General features: G+C 38.1%; 1 protein-coding gene and 1 pseudogene across 18 annotated transcripts in view; one reads left to right on the forward strand and one right to left on the reverse strand.

Moving 5' to 3' along the window:
• The window catches only part of NPAS3 (neuronal PAS domain protein 3), an 828,951-nt gene that overhangs the window by 292,705 nt on the left and 511,414 nt on the right, over positions 1-24,832 (forward strand). The gene's annotated exons all lie outside the window — the stretch shown is intronic.
• On the reverse strand, positions 9,411-9,578 carry LOC139078617 (U4 spliceosomal RNA; annotated as a pseudogene).

The raw sequence follows: 24,832 nt of genomic DNA on the forward strand, positions 1-24,832 counted from the left end.
AAGGTGCTTCTGAAATCAAGAAAGGTAAGCCGCCTGACTTAATAGTGTACCAAGTTCTTGTAAGAAAGTGGTAACAATTTCAAGTAGACATGATGTTATGTTTTAGAAATAACTTTTGTATTTGGCTCTTTGTCCTTTCTGTATGGGTAAAGCTAATTTAGGTGGGACTATGAGGAACTGAAAATAGAAAATTTCTCTAGTGATTGATTAGAATCGCAGTCTATGTTGATGTGAGATGTAGACAGTTAATTACTTTGATGTCATGAGTATTCGTAGGACTTAACCTGATCAAAAAAAGGGCATGTGGGCCTCATCTCATCTCATGCCCTAGGCCTTCGTGGATCATCCTCATATTTCCTATCTACCCGGATTATAAATCTTACAACTAAGTCTTTTTTGAATGAAAGAAAATACCTATGTTTCTTTCTTTTAAGCGTCTCTAGCTGTTATATTCAGGAAAGAATTGCCTTCAGTCCAAGATCTGATTTTGCTATCAGTTCATGGTGAATGCTGTCTTTCAACCTCCCAGCTCAGAGGTTGAGCCTCATAGTACCTAGTTCAGTCTCTTTTAGACACCAATTCTGATTTTATCTCCTTTCTCTTCATTTTATTTTTTTTTCTTTGTAGTAGAGAGTACAATAAAAAGTGCCAATGACCACTCATTCCTAATTTTCCAATTCATAAAATGGTTCTGAAATTAAATTACCCACCAGATCCTTGGCTCACCCATGGACTAGAAACATGGTTCTGACTTACATGATTTTACTTTAAAAAATATCCATAAGTGCTTCTCTTTGTTCCTGCTAGTTCTTAAACAGATGAAATAGGCAAAACGCAAGCATAAATTATAGTCATGCTTAATAGTCACAGTCACCCTGATAATTCATGTTAAGGAGCACAGGTGATAGGCAACACTCATGAATATTTTGGGGGGTAGAAATATTGTAAATATAAATAATATTAAAAAAAATTATTTTTATTCATTTTATTTTTAAAGGGAAGACTCAAACTATATAGTGGGAAGGAAGTAATGAGTAGGTCATGAAACTTTGTCTGTGGACCGGACAGATTGATGGTGCTCGTGACCAATGTTAAAAATACCAACTTTATAGTCAAATAAAACCCAGTTTGACCACAACTATGTATTGATTTTAAAACACAAAGATAAATAATAAGACGTTACTTTTAATTATAAATAAAAAACAAAAAAATGTATAAAAATAAGAAGAAATAGCAACCTAACTAACCACGACACCAAGTGATGAATCTGTTTGACTCACTTGGTTAGATACAGGAGCAAAAGGGAAGGAAGCACAGAATGGTAAGGGGAGCCTCCACACACACAGGGACATGGAGTGACTGAACCAAATGGGCCACCTAGTCTGAAAACCAAAAGCCTATAACATTCACAATTGTTTTATTGGTCCTAGGAACCTCACAGCATGGCCGTCTTCCATGTGTATAAATTCTTTCTGACTTTCACATTCTTTATCCCAACCACTGCTTTTCTCCAAAGAGTAACCTTACTTCTTCTTCTTCTTCTTTTTTTTTTTAATGTGACAAGATCGTTAGATCCTTATGTTTCTACCTTGAGAGATTGAACTTAGATTTTTGAACATCTGGTTGTGATTTGGCGGCATATATTTAAATAAGCTAAACAAATCTTTAAAAGAAGAAACGCTTTCTGCTTGGTCAACTTTTTTCTTTTTTTAAGATCTACCAGAAATCAAGTTTGCCCCTGTTAATCTAAATTGCTGTTCAAGTCCCTGTCTTGCCCTGAAGTTGTGATAAATCTGGCCACACACTTGTATATTGAGCAGCAGGGCTCAAATTAAGTCTATCTTTTCTCCTATGTTAATTGCTTCTTCAGTTTTCTGCTACTATTCTTTGAATCACTAGCCTTGAACTTTGAGACTCAACGTTAACGGATCATTCCCGGTAACATTTAAATTTCCAGTTGATATTTTATCTCCATTAAATTTCAGGTTTATTCTTCTCTGTTTCTGACCAGTAAGTTTGTCTTGGCCCTCTTCCCTTCCTGTCTGTACAAAGCAGGTATTCATCTAATCTCCTAACCTCTCTCTCCTTCCTTTGTGATCACAATACTAATCAATTTCCTTTTTTTCTTAGTGTTTTTCTTTTCAAAAACCTACAGCTACATTTGCCTGTTCAGTGAAGTTAGCTCATGTTTACTTATAATGATAATCCCATGTTTACATGTGTTCGTGTAGAGTTTGCAGAGTGTTTTGAAACCCATTGCTCATTGTTTGTGTCCTTCCCAGAGTGGATGGTGTTATTCCCCTTTTAAGCATGAAGAAAACAGTATAAATGCATCTGCTGTCATGTCGTCCATGCCTTTCCCGGTCTTTCTCCTCCCAGTTGGAATGCCACCTGCCTTCTGTTTGTCCCAAGTGCCAGCAGTTCTTCAAAAGCCCTTGAAGTGCCACCTCTTCGGTGAAGGTTTTTCTCGCTATTCTCCGTAGCCAGCATTCTTCGTTCCTCTTTCTGAAATGGTCTTTTTTTTCTTTTTCTTTTGCTGAGGAAGATTCACCCTGAGCTAACATCTTTGCCAGTCTTCCTCTTTTTGTATATGAACTACCACCACAGCATGGCCACTGACAGACGAGTCGTGGAGGTCCACACCCAGGGAACTGAACCCGGGCCACTGAAGCAGAACGTGCTGAAATTAAGCACTAGGCCACCAGAGCTGGGCCCTTAGTTGGTCATATTTGCTCGATAAAATATTGTGTTAATTGAATTTAATCAAGTGGAATATTTATTTGGAGAAAACCCAGCTCTTTAGGCTTTTGTTTTTAAAGTCCCTTGCTCCTTGCTTCATGGGTCTTTTTGGACACTCTCTATAAGCCAGTCTGATTGTCAAATTGGTGTTAGGAATTGGGGACAAAGATTATATTAGGCTTGTTAGACACTTAGACCAACTCTAATCCCTCATGGTAAGATACATCCATTGTAACGTATATTTAAGACAGTAATTCTTCAAAGAAGCAATTGTGCCAGTAAAAAAAAAAAGTTTATTTTTATATGCATACTATTCACAGTTTTAAAGTTGCATTGAAGCATTTTCCTTACTTTAATATTAAGACAAAAAGTGGTATTTTGATTCTCCTGGGTATTCAGAATCTAAACCAGGTAAGTAACTGGCAAGTTAACATTTCAGATCATCATCATACCAAGTTTGACATAACAGTTTTATGTGTCAAAGTAATTTTCCTCCAATATTCTTTTTTCCGTGTAAGAAGTTAGGTAGTTTTATTTCTGTTCTAAAGTAATGGAGTTTTAAATTCAGACATCAATTTATCCTAAAGCAATGCTGGGAAATAGTGGTGGTGTCTATCTTATTTCAGGAAGTCTTGGCTCTTGGGCTTAGCAGCAATCATGAGGAGTTCCTGCTTGCCTTGAGAGCAAGGGGAGAAGTTTTGGAAATGTGCTGTATTTGGTAAAAGGTAAGGAAGCAGAAGGTTCAGCTCATCTGGAGTTGAAAATAAATGACCTGCTAGTAGTTTGACAGAAAGAAAAAGGGTTGACTTTAAAAATGACTCTGTCCTCTGCTTTAAGCCAGATGTATTCCAAAGATATAGGTAAAGAGAACAATTTTTAACAGGTTGAAGAAAGGCAGCTTCCTTTTAGAGAACAGCATGTGTTAAGGCCTTCATGGTGTTGATATTTCTGCCTCTGCTTTTATTGTCCTAGTTGCTATAATTATAAATTAATCCTAGGAGAAACTTCTTGCCTAATTTTGTGTTGATTGTCTCATAGTTAAATTGTAGAGACACACTGTGCTTCATAAGCCAGGAAATGTAAGTGTGATGAGTACAATTCCACGTTTTACCCCTTGCTTTAGAGTTCCTTCAAGTTCGCTATTCAACCAGATGGATTACATGCAGAGCATGATCAAGTTGATTGATTGAGCAGTATGCCAGGACCTGAAAGGTCATATTTTCACCTTGATTCATTGAAATTAGGTAGGCACACAATTTAAGTGATTTCAGTCAAATCATGATGAAATGTTAAAATTGTTACCTTGGACATGTTTAATAACAGTAAAATATTGGCTATTCTCACTTTTCCACAATCATTCAAGGCATTTTCTTACAGATTTATTTTTTAATTTATTGAGATTCATCAACTCAGTGAAAAGGTTCTTTTAACTTATAAAGGAAATATCCCAAGAAAACCAAAATCTTCACTTGAAATAACGAAAATAATGGAGTGTGGTTTATTAAAAACTGATTTGAAAGGGTAACTGGTTTGAGGACTGACATAATCCAGATGAGAGATCTGTTTTTAAAGAAAATAAACCTGAATAGTTCCACTTAATGTTGTATAATATGTTATTTGGGTTACTAATGGCCTGTACACGCACACACACACAGACATACGATTTAATTAGATTTTACCCGAAGAGAGAGGTTTAGTTGGAAGAGTTAGTATCCAAAGGGTCGTGGGTGCATTTGGGAAACAGATGAAAGTTGTCTTGTGGAACTCCCTCTGCTGAGCTGCCGTCTTTGTCTCCTCTTTTGTTAGCAAATTCCTTTCACACAAGAAGCACGAAGGATAGAAGGTGCTCAACAAATGCTGCTTCTCCTTTTCCAACCTTCAGCCCCAAGAGTGGCCTGCCCTCATGCTTCCCCACTTCTTGAGGGCTCTCTCCTCTCCTTTCTTGGGGAGTCCCTCAGAAGCCCAGGGTCTTAGGCCTCCAACTACAGTACACAGCCGTGTCCCAAATTCTGTTATTTCTACCTTGTTCCCAGGGTTTGTCTCTGCAAGTTTCTCTCAGTGATTGTTCATATTTCTTGAGTTAATATGGCCAAGAGCCTAGTAGAATGGCAGGCACAGAATAAGGGTTCTTCTAGCTACCATCATCGTCATCATCATCATCATCATCATCACCATGACCACCATCACCAATGGAGAGCACTCCCTGGATCTCTGGTGTCTTCCTGGAAACAAGGCCCCTCTCTGCTGTCTACTTAAAAAGAGTTGCTCTCGTGGGGAAATAGTCACCCAAGCCTAGCCCACGGCCAACATCTGTAGGGGACAGGAGGCAACAGGGGCATCTCTAGTTGGATGCAGTTCAACAATTGCACTAACAATTCTGGTTTCTGAACTATAATTCTGTCACTGAACTCTTTGATCTGGCCTTGTTTCAAAGAACTGTCAAGTAGACATAATAAGTGTGGGACTTGACACTACTTACTTTTCAATTTGGTAATGGTAGTAACTAGTCTGTAGAGTTTTCTTAGGGACTCATATTTTCCTCATTATTTACAATATAGTTTTCTACCTGTGGATGTGGCAATCTCTTTTATGTGGTTACGAATTTACCCTTTTCTGTGATACTCGCTAAGAGCAAGGCATTAAAAATTTTTTTCTAGTTATAATCGTAGATAAAGTAAAAGCTAACACGTACTATGTCAGGCTCTGTTCTAGGTTCTTTAAGTGTGTTCACTCACTTATTCTCACAGAAGTCCTGGTAGGGAAGCACTATCATTCTACACTCGAGAAAAGTGAGGTACAGAGAGATTCGTCACTCACCCAAGCAAACAGGAGCCAGATCAAGCCTGAGCAGTGCGGCTCTGGAGCCGGAGTTTGGAACCACCATCATCTGCAGCTACCTCGGTATTTTTTTCTACTTGAAATATTTTAATCAGTATTTTAAAAGTAGAACCATATATTAGCTTTCTGATGGTCTGTCATTAGATTATGTTGTTTGACACTCTCAATGATTTCTTTTTTTAATGGCATTTAAGGTACTACATTTGAGAGACATACATATACACACATGTATTTCCTTAGCCTGTACCTTAAAGTAAAGTATGTGTTTCAGAGGCGAGTACTGGGGAATTGTGAGCAGATGTGGCGCCTTTTTTGAGAAGGCATTGCATTTCCCATTCTTGAAGCTCATTTTTGACTCAGTCTGAAATTAGAGGCCTACCTGTCTAAAACAATGTGAAAGGTGAGTTAAATGTACACTTTCCTCCTTTTTATGTCTGATAGACACCAGTGACAGGATATTTTTTAATTTGTAGATGCCAGGACCATTTCAACAACTTTGAATACCTGTAAATATGAATTTCTGGATCAAAATTGCCCTTTTTTTGGTAGGAGTCTGAAATGGGATCATTCAAACTGAGGGGAGAATTGGTCTAAGTTGTAAGTCCTATACCAGAACCTACCCGTAAGAGTCCTCAAGATTAAGCCAAAAGCAATTTTTCCGTCTCAGGTATAATTGCATTTCTTTGCTTCAGGAAAATGCAGAGATGAATTAAAACCAATAATTAAAAAAAACTGCAATTTAGGGGCTGGCCCAGTGGTGCAGCGATTAAGTTCACGTTCCGCTTCTCGGCAGCCCGGCAGCCTGGGGTTCGCTGGTTCAGATCCCGGGTGCAGACATGGCACTGCTTGGCAAGCCATGCTGTGGTAGGCGTCCCACATATAAAGTAGAGGAAGATGGGCATGGATGTTAGCTCACGGCCAGTCTTCCTCAGCAAAAAGAGGAGGATTGGCAGCAGATGTTAGCTCAGGGCTAATCTTCCTCAAAAAAACCAAAAGAAACAAAAAAAACTACAATTTAAGGGCTTCCTCCCACATATCTGATATGTTACCATGTGCCTTATGTATGTCTGGCCCAATCACCTCATTTTACAGATGAGATGAGAAAACTGAGGTTGTAGAGGTTAAGTGATTTGATCAAGGTCATTTAGGCACTGCCTGCCCACGGTATGTCTAGACCCTTTATCTCCCCGTCTGATGTGATTTTTCAGGACTCCCCATGGGAATCTCAAATATCTTACAGAACACGGTTAATGGAATCTTAGTAGACCCTTAGCACTTTAGCCACTACAGATATTTGCATTCATATCCTGGGTATTGTCAACACCTCTTATTGATCATCTTTAGAGATAAATATCAGAGGGCTGTTAGGAGAGTTGGTGAGGTTAAAAATTCTCTCTCATTTTTTGTCCAAAAGAGACACATTTGTAATATCTGACTTAGGAAGGCAAAGAATTGTTTGGGATGGGTAATTGCCAGCTTGACATTAGTTATTATGACTTTGTCATTTTTACCCTGTAGTTTATGAAATCTGCTATTGTATATTGCCCAAAGGCTTTAAAAAATCAATGGTTGCATTTTAAAGCATATAGAATAAAATAAATTAAATGCCACAATTCACACTGTATAATTTTAAGACTTTGGGGAATCTGAGCATACCAAGGTCAGGCTATTCCTGGGGTATTGAGAATACTAGAAGATATTGCTTCCAGCTCATTGTACTTTCTATATATTTTATGGTGTGAATTTTACTACTTAAATGTACAAATGAGAATATATTAAGCGAATATATACAGACAGAATATTTTTGAAATTTAATGCGCTGAGGTGGTATCACCAACATTTAAGGGTCTTGACTTATGAGAGGCCTGTAGACATCTGTTGTCCTTTCTGTCATCTCATCAAAATGTAGGAAAGAGAATTAAGAACAGGGAAGAGCTGTATTTGTACGAGTTGAAAGATTTTGTAGGTGCTCCAAATGCTTATGAAATCTCAACCATGAAATTAAGCTTTTTTTATATGCCTTTATAATGTAAGCCAGCATTCTTCTTTATGAAGATAAAATCGAATTTATTGACGTGTTCTTCTGGAGTTTGTCTCACTAAATAAAAATTTTCAAAATAATTTAAGATAGAAACAAGTTAAAATATTCTTTTTATATTTAAATGATTATTTCCCACCGACTAGATTGTAATTGGATTACAGGTTTCCCAAGGCCAAAATCTACACACGCAATTCGTTTTAATGACACAAAACACTGAGCCTAGAGTTGGGCACACACACAGGAGTGCTAATGATGCATATGGAGGTGAAGTGAGCAAACTTGTGTTTTATTCTTCTTGGTCACTCTGCACTCATGGGACCTAAGTCATTCTTATTCCACTTTCTTTCATAGCTGTGAAGAATTTGGCATTTGTCCATTCAACAAGTTGCATTTTACCTCCTACTGTGTGCCTGAGATTCACATACAAAATTAAAAACGTGATTGTTATGTTCTTTTGATGGTTCTTTTCTCCAGCTGCTCAGTTTCAGAAAGCCTTGGGATAAGAGACTTGCCCAAAGAGATGTGTGTCTTGTGTGAACTTGGCCCAGGTGACTAAACTCCCAGTGACTTTTGTAAATCTAGCCTCTTCTCTTGCTTGTCCACAGGACAAGGGTGCCTGGCCGAGGACTGCGTGCCAGCCATGTGATGATCCCAAGTGTTTGAATCCACTTCCCTCGCTGGTTCTGTTCTTTTCTTGTTTAATGTAATCCTTTTCCCCCAGCTTTATTGCGTTATCATTGACAAATAAAATTGTAAGATATTTAAGCTGCATAATGTAGTGATTTGATATCCATTGTGAAAGGATTCCCCCCATCGAATTAACAGCTCCGTCGCCTCACATATTTACTTTTTTTCTGTGTTTGTGAGAAGAGAACTTTTAAGTTCTATTCTCTTAGAAAATTTCAATTATACGGTAGTTATCAACTATAGTCACCATGTTATACATTAGATCCTCAGACTGTATTCATCTTACAACTGAAAGTTTGTACCCTTTTACCAACTTCTTCCTGTTTCCTCCACCGCCCAGCCTCTGGTAACTCTTTTTCTACTCTGTTTCTATGATTTTGATTTTTTTTTTTTTTTGACATTCTACATATAAGTGATACCAGGCTCTGTCTGGCTTATTTCATTTAGCACAATGCCCTCCAGATTTATCTATATTGTCACCAGTGGGCAGGTTTTTTTTCCTTTTTTGAAGACTGAATAGTATTTTGTTTTACATATATATGTGTGTGTGTGTGTGTGTGTATACATACACACACCACCTCTTCTTTATTCATTCATCTGTTGAGGGCCACAGGCTGTTTCTTTACCTTGGCTATTGTGAATAATGCTGTAACAAACATGAGAGTACAGATATCTCTTTGAGATAATGGTTTTATTTCCTTTGGATATATACACAGAAGTGGGATCATTGGATCATATGGTAGTTCTATTTTTAGTTTCTTGAGGAACCTCCATACTGTTTTCCATAGTGACTGTATCAATTTACATTCCCACCAACAGTGTATGAGTGTTCTCTTTTTTTTCCTATCCTCACCAGCATTTGTTATCTCTTGCCTTTTTGATAATAGCCATCCTAACAGGCGTGAGGTTATTTCTCACTGTGGTTTTGATTTGAATTTCCCTGATGATTGGTGATGTTGAGCACCTTTTCATGTACCTGTTGGCCAACTGTATGTCTGCTTTGGGAAAATGTCTATTCAGGTCCTTGCCTGTTTTTCAGTTGGGTTATTTGGGTTTGTTTGCTTTGAAGTTGTATAAGTTCCTTGTGTATTTTGGATATTAACCTCTTATATGTAGTTTGCAAATATTTTCTCCCATTTGTAGGTTGTCTTTTCATTTTATTGATGGTTTCCTTTGCTACATAGAAGCTTTTTAGTTTGATGCAGTTTTCAATTAGCAATAATCGCACCTCGGATAAACCTCATTGGCTACGATACTGCCACTGCGCAAAGCTAGTTTGATGCAGTTTTACTTGGTTATTTTTGCTTTTGTTGCCTTTGTTTTTGGTGTCAAATCCAAAAAATCATCACCAGGACCAATGTCAAAGAGCTTACCCCCTAAGTTTTCTTCTAGGAGTTTTATGGTTTCAGGTATTACATTAGGGTCTTTAATCTATTTTGAGCTGATTTTTGTGTATGGTGTAAAATAATGGTCCAGTTTCATTCTGTTGCATGTGGCTCTCCAGTTTTTCCAGCACCATTTATTGAAGAGACTGTCCTTTCCCCATTGTATATTCTTGATTCCTTTGTCAAAAATTGACTATATGTGTATGGGTTTATTTCTGGACTCTCGATTATGTTCCATTGATCTATGTGTCTGTTTTTATGCCAATACCATACTGTTTGATAACTATAGTTTTGTAGTATAGTTTGAAATCAGGAGGTGTGATGCTACCAGCTTTGTTCTTCTTTCTCAAGATTGTTTTTGCTATTCTGAGTCTGTCTTGGTTTCACAGAAATTTTAGGATTATTTTTTCAATTTCTGAAGAAAATGTTACTGGAATTTTGATAGGGATTACACTGAATCTACAGAGAGCACTTTGAGTAGTATTGACATTTTAAGAATTTTAATTATTCCAATCCATAACCATGGAACATTTTTCCATTTATATGTGTCTCCTTCCATTTCTTTCATCAATGGCATGCTTTTCAGTGTACAGATCTTTCACATCATGGTAAAATGTATTCCTAAGTATTTTATTCTTTTTTATGCTATTGTAAATGGGATGGTTTCTTAATTTCTCTTTGTGATGGTTTGTTATTAATGTATATAAACACAACTGATTTTTGTATATTTATTTTTATATCCTGTAACTTTACTGAACATATTAGTTCTAAAAGTCTTTTGGTGGTGTCTTTAGGTTTTCTATATATAATATCATGTCATCTGAAAATGGATATAGTTTTACTTCTTCATTTTTGATTTTGGATGCCTTTTATTTATTTTTCTTGCCTAATTGCTCTGGTTAGGACTTCCAGTTCTATATTAAATAAACTTGTCTTGTTTCTCATCTTAGAGGAAAAACTTTGTTTTTCACCATTGAATATGATGTTATCTGTAGTCTTGTCATACGTGGCCTTTATTATGTTGAGGTATCTTCCCTATATACTCACTTTGTTGAGAGTTTTTATCATGAAAAGTTGTTGAATTTTGTCAGATGCTTTTTCTGCATCTATTGAGATGATCATATGATTTTTAGCCTTCATTTTGTTAATGTGGTGTGTCACATTGATTTTGGATGTTGAAACATACTTGCATCCCTGGAATAAATCTCACTGGATCGTGGTGTAGGAGCCTTCTAATGTACTGTTGAATTTGGTTTGCTAATATATTGTTGAGGATTTTTGCATTCTTTTAATAGAGTCCTGCAAGATCTCTTCCTCTGGTCAGATTCTTTGACTCTTTCCTTCGTACATTTATGAGATGCTATCTGTATGCACAATATTTTGTAAATAAAAATAAAGGTAAGGCATAATTATATAAAATTATCAAGTCTTTGAGGTGGGAGGAGCCTTTATTATTATGGTTGCTTATGATTCATGTTGTCTTCATTGATGTATAATTGGCCTTGCCTTTGATGTTTCCTCGTCATGGATTTCTGTGTTTCTCCTTTATCCTATCTTTTTTTTTTTTTATTTTAACTGTAAAACATAACCTCTTTTCTACTGGTATACAGATTTGCTTCAGCTTAGTCCATCAGGAATTTAGCAGTCCATTATGATATGCCTATCATAGTAGTGGGGCACTGTGGGAAGGCTCTCAAAATATATTTGATGGAGTCCCTATCCTTGAGGAGCTCAGCAACTTGGAGAAGAGTTTTCTCTGTTTTGTCCCATACCAGTCTAGGTCATGGATATTGGAAAATTGAAGGGTCATTTGCATGGGGTTAAGCCAGAGGATGAACTGATAATCCCTATTAGAATATTTAGTATTTCTCTGGGGCCTACCCTCCTTATCTTTGTCTGAGGGAGAGGCAGAAGGAAGAGAGTCCTGGAAAGCTTCACCCCTGTAATTTGCATCTTCTGTGCCTGATGTGATTCCTGATCCCCTTAAAGTGAAAGGTCATGACAGATAATATTTTCTTGAAGTCCCGGCGGTAAACCTGGGGTCTATTCCATCCATTCGACCAATTGTCCCCCTGATTTCCAAGTTGGGCCTAGAAATGCCTAGTAGGACCTTAATGTGTAAAACCCCAGGAAACAGTGACTGGTTTTATCTAAAATGTTCTATCATAAAGTGCACTGAGAAATTTCAAGATAAAAACAGCTAAAATCTGTTGAATGCTTACTCCATGTCAGGCTTTAATGAAAGCTCTTAACTTGTATTAAAGTTTAATCCACACAAAAATCTTCTAAATTATTATCTTACTGCTTCCGTCATTTTATAGGTGAGGAAACAGACGCATGGAGGTTTTATATCTTTCCCAAGACCCAAATCTGATGTTTCAGAGCTGGAATTTGAACTCACTTGAGGATGGGTCTTGAACCCACACTCTGAACTGCTGTGTTAAATGCCCTCTCCTTTGAGGGAACACTAAACATTCAGATACAGAGACACATAAATAGGTAACTTGACTTTGAGGGGTTAAAAATTGTTGACCTCTATCATTTAGCAATTTTAAGTTACCGGCTCAGATAATTATCTAGAAAGCTGTAAGGAAATGTGAAAAATATTTAGGGTGTTGAGAATGGATTAAGGCAAAGTAGGTGCCAACCCTGGAGCATGACTTAAGAATGTCCTCTGATGTACAGAAGAATCACCTCCAATACCAAAAAGCTTTATTCATATTTTCATGTCTTTATCTTAAGGCATTAATATCTGTTAAAATGCAAAATTAATAGATGGGGAAATATGGTGAAATATCATTTAAGCAGCAACTTACAGAGGACACACGATACAAAAGTGGCAGGGACTTTAACAAAGGTGTCTTAGTTCTGGTTCTCTGGAAGCAGAGCCTGAGAAGAGATTGTTGTGCACGAGATGCAGAGAGAGTGTGCGCTCGGATGAAATGTGTGAGGGAGTCAGGGAAGCTGAGGACAGGACAGGGGAAGGACAGCCTCAGTCTGTCCCCATGGGGGACTCTGGAACAAGAAATCTCCAAGGAGTCAAGGAAAAGGGCTGGCTTTTTGTAAACCAGATAAGTCATTGACTTGTCGCCCCACCACTTCCCTCTCTTCCAACCACCAATTGTAACATCAGGCATTTCCAGTAGAGTCCCAGTAGCTGAGAATAATTTTCTGGAGAAGGTTACAGCTGTGAATAATTGGCAGCCACACTCATGGCAGCTGGGGAATGAGTGATTGATCCTATAAAGGGAAAGGGTGGTAGGGAGGATTCCAATGCCATCTCTCACAGAAGACTTGGACAAGACCCTCTGAGAGAACAAAAAGATAATTTTGCCTGGTGGAGGTGAAATTCCTGGTTATTAACAACATAGTGACCTCTCTGAGACAGCTCAGGTCAAGCAGCTTGAGAGGTGAACTCATTCCTGGAGGGCATAGCAGGCAGGGGATAGAGATCATTGGAAATATACCCTGGGAAGCTTTCTACCAGCCTTATAGGTAACTTGCCTGGGAAAGGATAATCTTTCCACCAGCGCTACTAACGTAGAGCTTTGGAGAACAAAGATTTATTGAAAAATATCTGATTTAAAAAGTTCGTCCATTGTTTCCTAGCCCTGCCATCTGGTTCCATGCTTACCAGAGCAGTATTAGCATAATTAAATTAGCACTTTCCTGTCTCACCTTCCTCTGTTCTGGCATGTACTGTAACTAACATATCCATTTTGGAGGACAATATTTTTGACAAAGTATTTATAAAATGAAATTAGTAATATTCCTTATTAATTTAACTCAAAATAAACAATGAGCCTTTTAATGATCCTTAATGATTTTTGAAAGGGAAAGTAGGAAAAAACCCCAAAGATCAAGCTGCTTGTTATTACTGTGATGTTGTTCTTTTTTTTTTCCTCTTTTCCAAAACATGGATAAATTAAGTGACTGTAAATTTTCAACAAGAGTGAATAAGCTGATGAAGATCAAGGTGGCACCTTCAGGTGCTCGTCAGATTCCAGGCTTGGGGCCAACCTCCTTGTGATCTGCTTTCTCCTGCCAGAAATCATTTTTTCAATCCTGTTTTGCTTAGCATCTTAGGCAAATCCTGATTTGAATCATACATATCATTTTTTAATATGATAATATTCTACAGTTCTTTCTTACACTCAGTAGCTTTGCATTTTTTCCAAAGAACACCAACTTCTTGATCATAATACCCATAATTATGGCAGTGGGATATTTAGGACCTTTGCCTCAACTACTTGGTTTGGCTAGAGCTTTAGATTTTTAACCAGAGTCATAATCTTAAGTATCGTGTAGAAGGGCCAGATAAGAAATGAAAGGGAATTATATTTAATTTTTACACATGTTTACTTTGTTTCCTCAAGTAAAGCATCACTGGAATTCTAGCAGGTAGGACATTGCAAGAAGAGAACATTCTTCCTCCAAGGCAATTACTTTGGCAGTGGGGAAAAAAAAAGAACTCCCCCAAAGGGTAATAGTAACTGAAAATTTTGTGTAAAAAGAAAAAAAAAATCTGTCTACAACTTTTTTAAGTAGGATTATTCCAATTAAACTATCCTCTTGACTCTAATTCCTCCTGTTACTATGGGCCTATATTTCGACTTTACTTTCCAGTTTCTCTCCAATTAAATTACTTATTGTGTTCTTTCAGTCACTGTTGCCACTTGTTAATTTCCCCTCAGTCTTCTGGAGCTCAGTCTCCTGGTGTCACGCTGGTGATTTTCTAAAGGCTAACTCCAGTGGGGACTGCATGGGGTGCTGCTTGACTCCTCTGGGAGCAATTGACCCTGTGGATTATCCCAGCTTCCTCCTTTTCCAAACTTCCTCAGTGTCTCTCTTCCTCTGGTTTCTGACTTCATTCTCTTCGCTTTTAAGACTCCTGCTCTTTCTTCCTTCCATGGCTCCTGGGCTCATCCTCTGTTGGCCTCCTTTAAGTTGGGGTCTCTCCTAGTTTTCTTCCTTATGGCTCTTCTGTTCTCATGCTATGGGAGTATGGGAGTTAAAAGGTTTAGAATCAGATAAAACCTAGGTTTGAATCCTAACCCTGCTGTGTAGTGGCTCCATCACTTGAAAAAAGTGATATACATTTTCAGGGGCTCTATTTTCTTATTTATAAATTAGAAGTTATAATACTTATTCCATCCTGAACAACAACCTATGGAATTATGTAATTTAAAAAAAAATTATTTGGAGAGTGCTGACATGTAGAATAAACTCATAAAAATGGTAGTTTTTGCTTTTAACTCTGAATAAATACGTCTGTAGTCCCTAGGCAGGAGCTCATCAGTGAGGGATCCTTGTTCTGTTGTATTCCAGCGTGGGAATAAGTGCATGGCTTGTGGTAATCGCTAAATGGTTGCTGAATGAGTGGATATCCAAAGAAAAGCTTTAACTGAAACAGTGACTCCAGAATTTATTTGGCTGTTGTGATTTCTCATCTAAACTTGAGATCTATATTTCTAAGCTCTTGTTCTGATCTCTCTGGACACATCAAGGCAAGTATGTCCATGAACATGCTCTTTCCCCAACCTGTAGCTCCTATCCCTATGGTCCCAACCATTAACTGGGTGTCACCATAATCTCCCCTTCTCCCTGACCCCCATATCTAGCTGGTTCCAAAATCCTAATTATCATTCTAGGGTACTCCGTCCCCTCTATTTCCACAGACTGTGCTTAAGTTCAGACCTATCCCTTTTCATTGCATTGTGACTCTAGCTTTATAACTAACCTCTTTTCTTTTAGCTTTGTCTTAAAGCATTACCTATGCTGTCCCTAGAGCAAGTTTTATGAAACTCTGTGTCATTCACATAGTACAAATGAAATAACTGAAGCCTCCATAGGTGGAGGGAATTGCACTTATTCTCTCAGTTAGCCAGGGGCCGAGTTGCGAGTTTAAGCGAGGTTTAGGTTTTAGGCTTCCTGTTTCAGGGAAATGTGAGCATCTTCCGTTTGACCATAATGCCTCCCCATTAGGATATACATGCCAGGAACCTAGTAACATTTTTTAAAGGGCTGAATTTTTATGTAAGAAAAGTTTGAGGCTCTTTTTCATTATATTAGTTGAAGTCATTGAAACACTGCAGAAAATTTAAGTCATATGAGCCTGGGAGTGGCGGCACCCGTGTGAGCTCTCAGCTCTGAATCATGAGTTTGCTTCTCTTCTCTTGACCCTTCCTGCTTCTCTGAATTTACAAATGTGCATGTGAGAAAAAATGCTGCTCTCTAAATATCCAGGGGTAAGAGTGAAAATAAGAATCTAGATAATAAAGTGTAGCTACAAAAGAGAGCCCACTTAGTTTGGAGAAACCATTACTGTATCAGAATGATGTATCTGCAAGTGACTTGCATGAACATATTTTATGAGCCCGCCAGCATGTTTTTTGTGGTTCCCTGCAGCAGATATTGCTCTTTTATTACTCGTTAGCCACTTAAAATCCAGCCCAATTTTAACAGTACTAAAAGAGCAAGAAAATTTATTTTAAAGAAAAAGGCTACATTCTTCTAAACCAGAGTCATAATATTAATACTTAAAATGCATAGCAACATGCTGGGAAAATGGGATAGTTATTTAGATATATTATAAAATGTAGCCCACCACTTTGATGTGATTCACTATTTCACCAAACCAATTTAACAGTATCCTGTAGAGAGGGAATAGTGCAATTAAAATTAGTAACAGAGGTTTTCACATGCATAGATCTAAATCAGGGTAGGTTGATAATGAATTAAGTAATTTTGCTTCCTTGTGAAGTCAAATTGTAATAGATGCATCCAGGATAGAATTCATGTTTAAAGGACCTGTCTACACCCGGCATTCAGACTCGATTGACAGTATTCCCAGTTGTTTTCTTCTTTGTTTTTTTTCTGTTTGCCTTTGATGGGAGAATTTAAGTATGTAGTCACAATAAATTAGTTTAATTTTACTATTTGATCACCTGGCCCTATTTTAGTAAAGGCCAAATCCTTCCAAAATATAATTTCACCAATCTAATTTATAAGACATCAAAGCCACAAAACTACAAATGAATCTTTAGATATTTAGATATTCTAGAACTTTTCAGTGTGCAAGCACACAATAAAGTTATTTTCTTCTTTCTAGTGCTTAGTTTTGTATGAAAACACCAAAGGTGCCCACGCTGGGTTCGTCCTAGTGCATTACTCTATATACTGAGGCTTGTAGCTTGCATGTTTCCCATTCTGAGACGGCCTGTGCCTCTATCGCGTGTGGCAGGCAGGTGCTGCATGTTGACGATTCCATCAGCACTAGACCTTGGATCCTTTTATGTTCATCATTTATACACTGAAAGTAGGATTAATTTGCCCTAAGGAATTTGATAAAGAGCTATGAATCTACTGTTCTTATGAATTGCAAAAAGTGTTAAGCATATTCCCCAGGGGAACACAGAAGCACTGTAGTGAGGGTGGGAGCGAATGCAGTTGTCACAACAGTTAGAAGGAACTAATTGTTCTTTAGTCACCATGGCTGTCGGCAAGGTTTATGCACTATAGCCGGCAGACCCTGGATGGTGACCTTTGGCCATGTCAGAAGTAACTATAAAACCAAACATTTATTCCAGTCCCCTGATCTCCAGGCTGTGAACAATAATATTTATTCTCAAGAATACTGCTCCAATTTTAAGGAAGTAATATGGTTTATTGGAAAACCCACGGATTTCCAGGCCAAAAAAACACTGATTCTAGCATGAATCCCAAGTTCACCATTTACTAACTGTGAGATCCTAGACAGTTATTTCTTTTTTCTGAGCTTTATGTAGTTCCTTCATCTGTAAAATGAATATAATAATGGTAATTAATTTCACAGGATTATTGTGAGGATCAGAGATAATGAACATAAAGTACTTGGCATATAGAAGGCACTTCATAAATTATTATAAACAGAAATTATGATGATTATTTTCTCATGCCTTAAGATAAATGATAATATGATAGCAGAATGTCAGTAAACATATAAATACTCTTCTCACAGAAAGTTTTGTTGCTTCTTCTAAGGTAGAATTCTGGCTTTCTGGAAGAATGGTTGGTAGAGAATAAGATGCCTGCGTTTGTTCTTTCGCTCATCACTCACTTTGGGAGTTCCTACTACATGACAGGAATTTGGAGTACAGACGGGACCAAAGCAAAACCATGCCTCCATCAAGCTTACATTTCTTGTTGAGGAGAAAGTAGACAATTACACATGTAATGCCATGATAAATGCTACAAAGAAAAATCAAGCCATGTAAGGAGGATGGAGACTAATATGGGATGATATTTTAGGTAGTGTGCCAAGTGTTTATTTCTTACAGAAAAAGTCCGAGAGGATGTAATCAAATGGGGAGGCAGTGTGATCAAATTGGAGAGGCATGGATGTTGGAAAGCAGGAAATCTTGTTTCTAGTCCTGGCTCTGACATGGATTAGCTGGTGACCATATGCAGTTTGCTTTAACTGAGCTTCAATTATTTTATTTGTTAAAATTATCAAGTACTTATTGAATGCCTACTATGTGACAGGTACTTGGAATAGGGAAATAAACATAACAAATCCCTGCTTTCCTGGAATTTACTTTTTCTCAGAGAAGATAAGTCAGCAAATAAACTTGTGATATCAGTGACAGATGCTAGCAAAAGATAGGCAGGGTAAAGGAATAGGGTATAAGAGAGGGTGACATTTTAGATGAGGTTCCAAGTATGTAATGTCTCTCTGAGAGGTGACGTTTATGCAAGACTTCAGTGAAGTGAGGGAGTAAGTTATACAGATCCATGAGAAGAGACAGGCAGAGGTAACAGCATGCAGATCTCTCATGGCAGCCAGATTGACAGAATCTAGGAAAGGCAATGAGGGTGGTGGTGCTGGAGCCAAATAGAAAGGGGTGGGTGGTAGGAGATGAGGTTGGAGCCATAACCAGGGCCAGACATAGGCTTTGGGTTTTATCTAAGAGGGAGGGAATCCTCTAGAGGGTTTGAGATGGGGATAGGCATGATCTGGATTATAAAAAGGATTATTCTAGTTGCCGTATAGAAAGTATACTAGGTAGGGCTGATGTGGAAGCAGAGAGACTAGTTGAGGAGACCATTTACTGCAGAGATTCAGGTGAGAGAGAAGGGTGGCCTACACTAAGGTGTCGTGGAGAAACTGTGAAGTAATCAGCTTTAGGATATACTTTAAAGGGTAAGCCCAGCATAATCTATTGATGTGGATTTGAGAAAAAGCAAGAAGTCCAAGGTGGCCCCAAAGCTTTTGCCTGAGCTACTGAGTGGATGGTGGTAATTTACAAAAAAGGAGGGAGTGTTCCTAGCGGGAGGGAACAAATAGTTTTGGCATCAGGGGCATCCAGAGTTCAGTTTTGCCCAAGTTAGTTTTAAGGAGCTGTCATGTCAAGACAGTTTGATTTGAGTTTGTAGTTAGGTAGGACATCTGGGCTGGGGATACACATTTAGGAGTTATCAGTGTGTATGTGGTATTCACAGCCAAAGGGCTGGGTGAGGCTACCTAGGGATAAGTGTAGATAAAGAAGGAAGGGTTTTAGGGAGGGAGAGCCAGGACCCTCCAATATTTATAGATCAAAACAGGATGAGGTCTAGCCCAGAACTTTGAGGAGACTCAACCAGTGACTTGGTAGGAAAATCAGGACATTGTGGAGGCCTGAAAGCCAAGTGAAAAAAATATCTTAAGGACCTGAGAGGAAGAATGATACGAAAGGTACAAAATATATGAAAATTGTGTTAAAGATATGAAAACCACATCTCTAACAATTCTTCTAACTTACCTTAATTTTATAATCTTGTGTAAACAAAGCGTACTCACTAACTTTCTAATTACTTGAAGATTGAGCATATCACAAAAGCATGACCAGTGAAGGAGAGTAACAGATTTGAAATTAAAGCATCCTAAGTTCAGTAATATTCAACTCAACTATATCACACCACATTTTGAAGTAAATGCTTTTATCTTAAATATAAAGAAGCTCTCTGTAAAATGTTAATGCAAGTGTGTATGTAATTTACATGAGTAGAAAGCATATGAAGATTTCATCTTGATAATAGCATAATAATAGACATGAAAAGAATCGCACACATCACAGTTAAGAGGTCAAACCTATGATGTAACTTTGCTGTAAATATTTCTAAGTTAAAAAGTTTATTCCTAAGTAAAAGCATCAGTGCCTCTCAAACATCAACATTCATCAAAACCAACTGGAGGGTTTATTAAACACAGATTGCTGAGCCCCACACTGAGTTGTTGATTCAGTAGATGTAGTTTGGGCCTGAGAATTTGCATTTCTAACATTTCCTAGGATATTTGATGCAAGTGGTCCCAGGACCATACTTCAGGAATTACTGTATAAACTGTACCTCCTAGGGGCAGAGGTCCTCTTTACTTTGTGTTTATTAAATGATAGTAATAATAGTAATAATGACTTTCATATTGTTCATTTAATAATGTACCAGGCATTGTGCTAAACATTTTGAACTCAACATCTCATTTAATACTTAAAACAACCCTATGAGATAGGTGTTATGTTATATATGTGAAAACTGAGGTTCAAAGGAGTTGAATAACTTGCCCAGAGTCAACAGCTGATTACTAATGAAGCTGGTAATGAAACTGTCTGCCAGAACAACCCAGTGGAGAGCCTTGCTCCTCAAGGTGTGGTCCACGTACCAGCTGCCCTGGTGTCACCTGGGAGCTTGTTAGAAATGCAGACTCTCAGGCCCTCTTAGCCCTCCTGAATCACCTTCTTTAACTTAACAGTGTCCACAGGTGATTCACATGCACACGGAAGTTTGGGAAGCAGAAGTATAGAGGGCTTTTTAGCGTGATTCTGAGCAGATAGGCAATCAAGAAAACAATGGGTGGGAGAAAGAGTCCAGAAAAAGTAATAGTTAGGATTTTGTGTGATATAGCATCAGAATACAAAGCATTCTACCCTGGGAATGAAACAGTAGAGATGCTCAAAGGATCAGGTTGAACCACATGAAATTACCAATATTTAACTGTTTTTGACCGTAAAAACAGCGACCTAATAATTAGAGTGAAGGACTCAAGTTGAAATGCCTGAGACTCAAAGATTGATTGCAAATGAGCAACGCCGGCTGCTATGCTTTATTAAGAATGAGTTAAAAACAAGTATCAGTGGCCCTGCAGCCCAACACTGTGTGTCACCAAACCCATGTGCTGAAGGGACACAGCCGGCTACCTTGTGGTTCTTGATGCTGGCTAAGAGTCTCAGTACATGTGAAGCTTTCTCTCCCAGGAGCTTCGTTAGTGGTGGTACTTGACCAACAATAGGTATCATAACCGTATGTCCCATTTGCCCGGGGTCAGTACCTGTTTTCAACTATTTATTCCAGAGTGGTTATCACTAAACCCCTTTCACTCTCAAATGTGTCTCACTTTGGATAATGAATTGTGTAGTCACCCAACTAATAAGAAAATTCGAAAAAAAGCAATGCTTGGAAAACTCTGTATTAAAACCTATAGCAAGTTAGGTATGGAATGTTTACGACTTAGGCCTAAATTATCTAAAGTGAAAGAAAAATTGGTTATCACAGCTGGTCTTAAGATTTTCAATGGCCATGCACTATAGTGGGAAGAGCATATGATGGATATTTGAAGACCCGGGTTTTGGTCATGGTTTTGCCACTCTGAGATTCTGGAAAAGTCAGTGAAGTTCTCTGAGTCTCTGTTTCCTTACCTATGAAATGGAAACAGTAAGTCTACTGAACTCAGTGGCTTCTTGTGTGGATCATATGATATAATCTAGATGGAAGCATTTTAAAAGCATTAAGGAACTATAAATGGTGTGGTTACTGGGTTAATATCATGCTGTAGAGAAAGGAAAAATGAGGGGGAAACAGGCAAATTTTGATCAAATACAAAATGGAGGCTGATAATGCTTTAAACTACAAAAGCTAACCCGTAGTAACAGAATTAATCCCTTTCTTCAAATGGGGGATACCCGCTCATTTTCAGTGAATTGTGCCAGAAGATACTCTTCCCATCATAACTCATCTCAAGTGTGTCCCCCACTTAGCAATTTCAATCAAAAGGAGTTTACAAGAAGTGAAAGTAACATACCAACAGGTAATCTAAAACCATTATTCCTTATATATTCCAAATTCTTTTTAAAATAGGGTATTGACTTTTGTCTGTAACTGGATTTGTGCCTCTGATTAAGGAGGTAAGGGTTCGTTTGACGTCTCTACTCCCCTTTGATAATGAAGCTGGATACATTTCTTGTCTGAGGGAGTTCTGAGGACCGTTTATTTTGTAGTCAGTAACTTATTTTCTATTTCTAGACCTATGTACAGACCTCTTTAAGGAAAGACAGCAAACGAGACAACGACTGGCACTCAATACCTTGTCATGGAGCCTGGGGGTGGTAGGGTTCTTGCATTTCCTGCTGGCCTCAGGTAATCTATTGACCTTCATGTTTAGTGTCTTTAGTAACAGGTGCTTTAGAAATAGATTTTTAAAAATACTTTTTTCTTTTTTGTTTCTTTATTGTGGCACAATTCTGTGTGAACAGTTAAGTCATGCCTAAGAAAATTTTTTTCTCTTTGTCACCATTTTCCTGGTTTCTTTGTTATTCAGAATGGGTGAAAAACACGTCTTCATCAAATGATTAACTTAAATATCTTTTAACAGTTCTCTAGCTTTACTGTTACATTTATTCATCTAATACTATACTTTGACCACAGACTCTTTCATTCATTTTACTTGTGTAAGCTTTGACACGTAAGGAAGGTATGAGAGCAGAGTTAATTGTCTTAATCCAAGCTTTGTGAGTGGAGGATAATCAGACTTGTGACTCATTTGTTCTGATTTTTTGCTAATGCTGGGCATCTCAGTCCTTGCTTTTCCATTGAAGGATAGTGTTCCAAGCCTTCAGTATCCCAAATGTTCACACATTCCACAAAAGAATGACCAGGAAACACAAGTGCCTTATGGAAACAGTGATGCTGAAGCCAGTCCATTTGCTTGAATATATTAGAGTCCATAAAAAGCTTACTCACAATTTAAAAACTGACTTTCTCCTTATTTCCATCTTTTGGATTGTCATTGTTTGCTCAGTTATAAAGTGGCTTGTTGACACCAAATATTTTAATAGTTTGCTTCCAAGGCTTTGTGCCTATGCCTTTGAGAGGCTGGTGTAGTAATTAAACTGTCTTTTAGCTGAAATGCTTGCAAAGCGTCCAGTTCTGTGCCTGGCAGCTGGTGATGCATTATAGAGACATTGAGCTAATCGATTAAAACCGCAGAGGCATGGGAGTCGTCTGACAGCACTGTACTAGGATGAAATTAGTTGGAATTGCATGGTGAAATTAAGGGGAATGCAGCTGATTGCAGCCCTTCTGGGAGAATCCTGGGTGAGAGGGACACTGTGCGTTGATCCCTGTGTAATTAGGACAGCCATGTTTTAACAGTATTTCTAAAGTATTAAAATGGACTGGATAAATCAGCAGGGCTGCTTCCAGTGAACTTGGCATCCATCCACTGTGACTGAAATAACATGAAATTTTTCGGCTGCTAGAGAATGTGAAATTGGACTAATTGTCTTTTAACTGGTCTGCTCAACTGCTAGCCTGGAGCAGGACTGTAAAGGGGATAGGCTGGTGGGACTGCAGCTGGGGGAGGGGGAAGCTTAGATTCATGACTGTTATCTCAGCCCATCGGAATGGATAACACCATCACACATTCAGACAGCTCTGATTTGTACTGTCTCGTCATTAGAATCCCTTCCTAAATATTTTAAAATTCATTTTAAAGGGGGATGCTTTGATTCAAAGAATGCAGGAGTCAAACTGTGTCCCTTTGACTTATAATTACTGCTCATTCCTTTCTTGAGGTTCCTCTAGAATAGGGGAGATTTGGGAACTTGTAAATCACTCATCAGCTGTCCATGTGTGACTGTCCTACAGTCTATTTTGAGTAGGGCACATTATGCAGAGAAGGGACATCAATGCATGTTACTGATTCTGAGTCTTAAACAGAGGCTTCGTCCGTAACCGCTGAATGCTCTGACTAGTCTAACATTCACACTTTACACGTGATGAAAGAGAGAGCCAGAGAAGTTAAATGCCATGCCCATGTCACAGAGTTAGGTCACCCAGGGCCCACGATTACTGTTCAGCTGTTCATTTCATCGTACTGAATCGCTAACACTAGGTAATATTATTTTGCTTAGTGTTTCACGTTCCTATGGATCCATAAATAAAAGTAGAATTTCTATGATGCAGGCGTTGTTAACAGTCTTAGAGTACTTGGGTTATCCTTCTTCTTTCTTTAACGTTATTGAGGTCACTCAAACTTACTGAAGTGCTGTCTACCATTATCAGTTTATGTTCTAGAGGGTAGAGCGCGCACACATACACACACACACACACACACACACAAATGACATTTCAAGAAATCTCAAAAAGGTGTAGGAATCATCTGATCATATTTCCTTACCATCAAAAAGGTATATTTACTTGTCATCATCTATTCCTCTAGAGCTGTCTCCACAATCTATCAGAAAGCCTCATAATAGACTGTATCATTTTGATCCACTAGAGAATTTCTTGGGTTGAATTGTGTTGTGGCATCAGGCTTAGTATTAAGAAGCATTAGACAAAATAGTCAGAAAGAAAAAAAAACACTAATCATTGTGTTGACTGTGAGAAAGCTGTGGTCCTCATAAATCAGATTTCCTTTCTCTTAGGATCCATGGAAAAAGTTTCCCTCTGGTCCTGTAAGGGAATAATTATGCTTCTCTTGAGCAACTAATAGGTCTGTAGGTGATGGATCCTAGGAACAGTGGGAAGATCAGAGTCGTGGCCTCCCTCTCTCAAGTTCAGAGGACTTCATGGTGTGCACTTTGCTGTTTAATTCCTCTCTTACCTTCCTCTTAATTCCCCATCACTTTTCTCCTTTCTTCATAGTTATTTTTGCTTCATTTACTTTATCTTGCTGTATTGTTTGCATCTTTGTAAATGTCTTTAAATCTTTTTTTAATAAGATGTGGCATTAAAAATAAAACAATTCTCCTAGATTTGGCTCCCATCCCAAAGTGCAACCCACAAATACTAGAGGGAAAAAAGGTACATTATTAAGTGCACAGGTACTTATGCTGTCCCTAAGATACCT

This window comes from Equus przewalskii, chromosome 1 (assembly GCF_037783145.1).
Source record: "Equus przewalskii isolate Varuska chromosome 1, EquPr2, whole genome shotgun sequence".
NCBI lineage: Eukaryota > Metazoa > Chordata > Mammalia > Perissodactyla > Equidae > Equus > Equus przewalskii.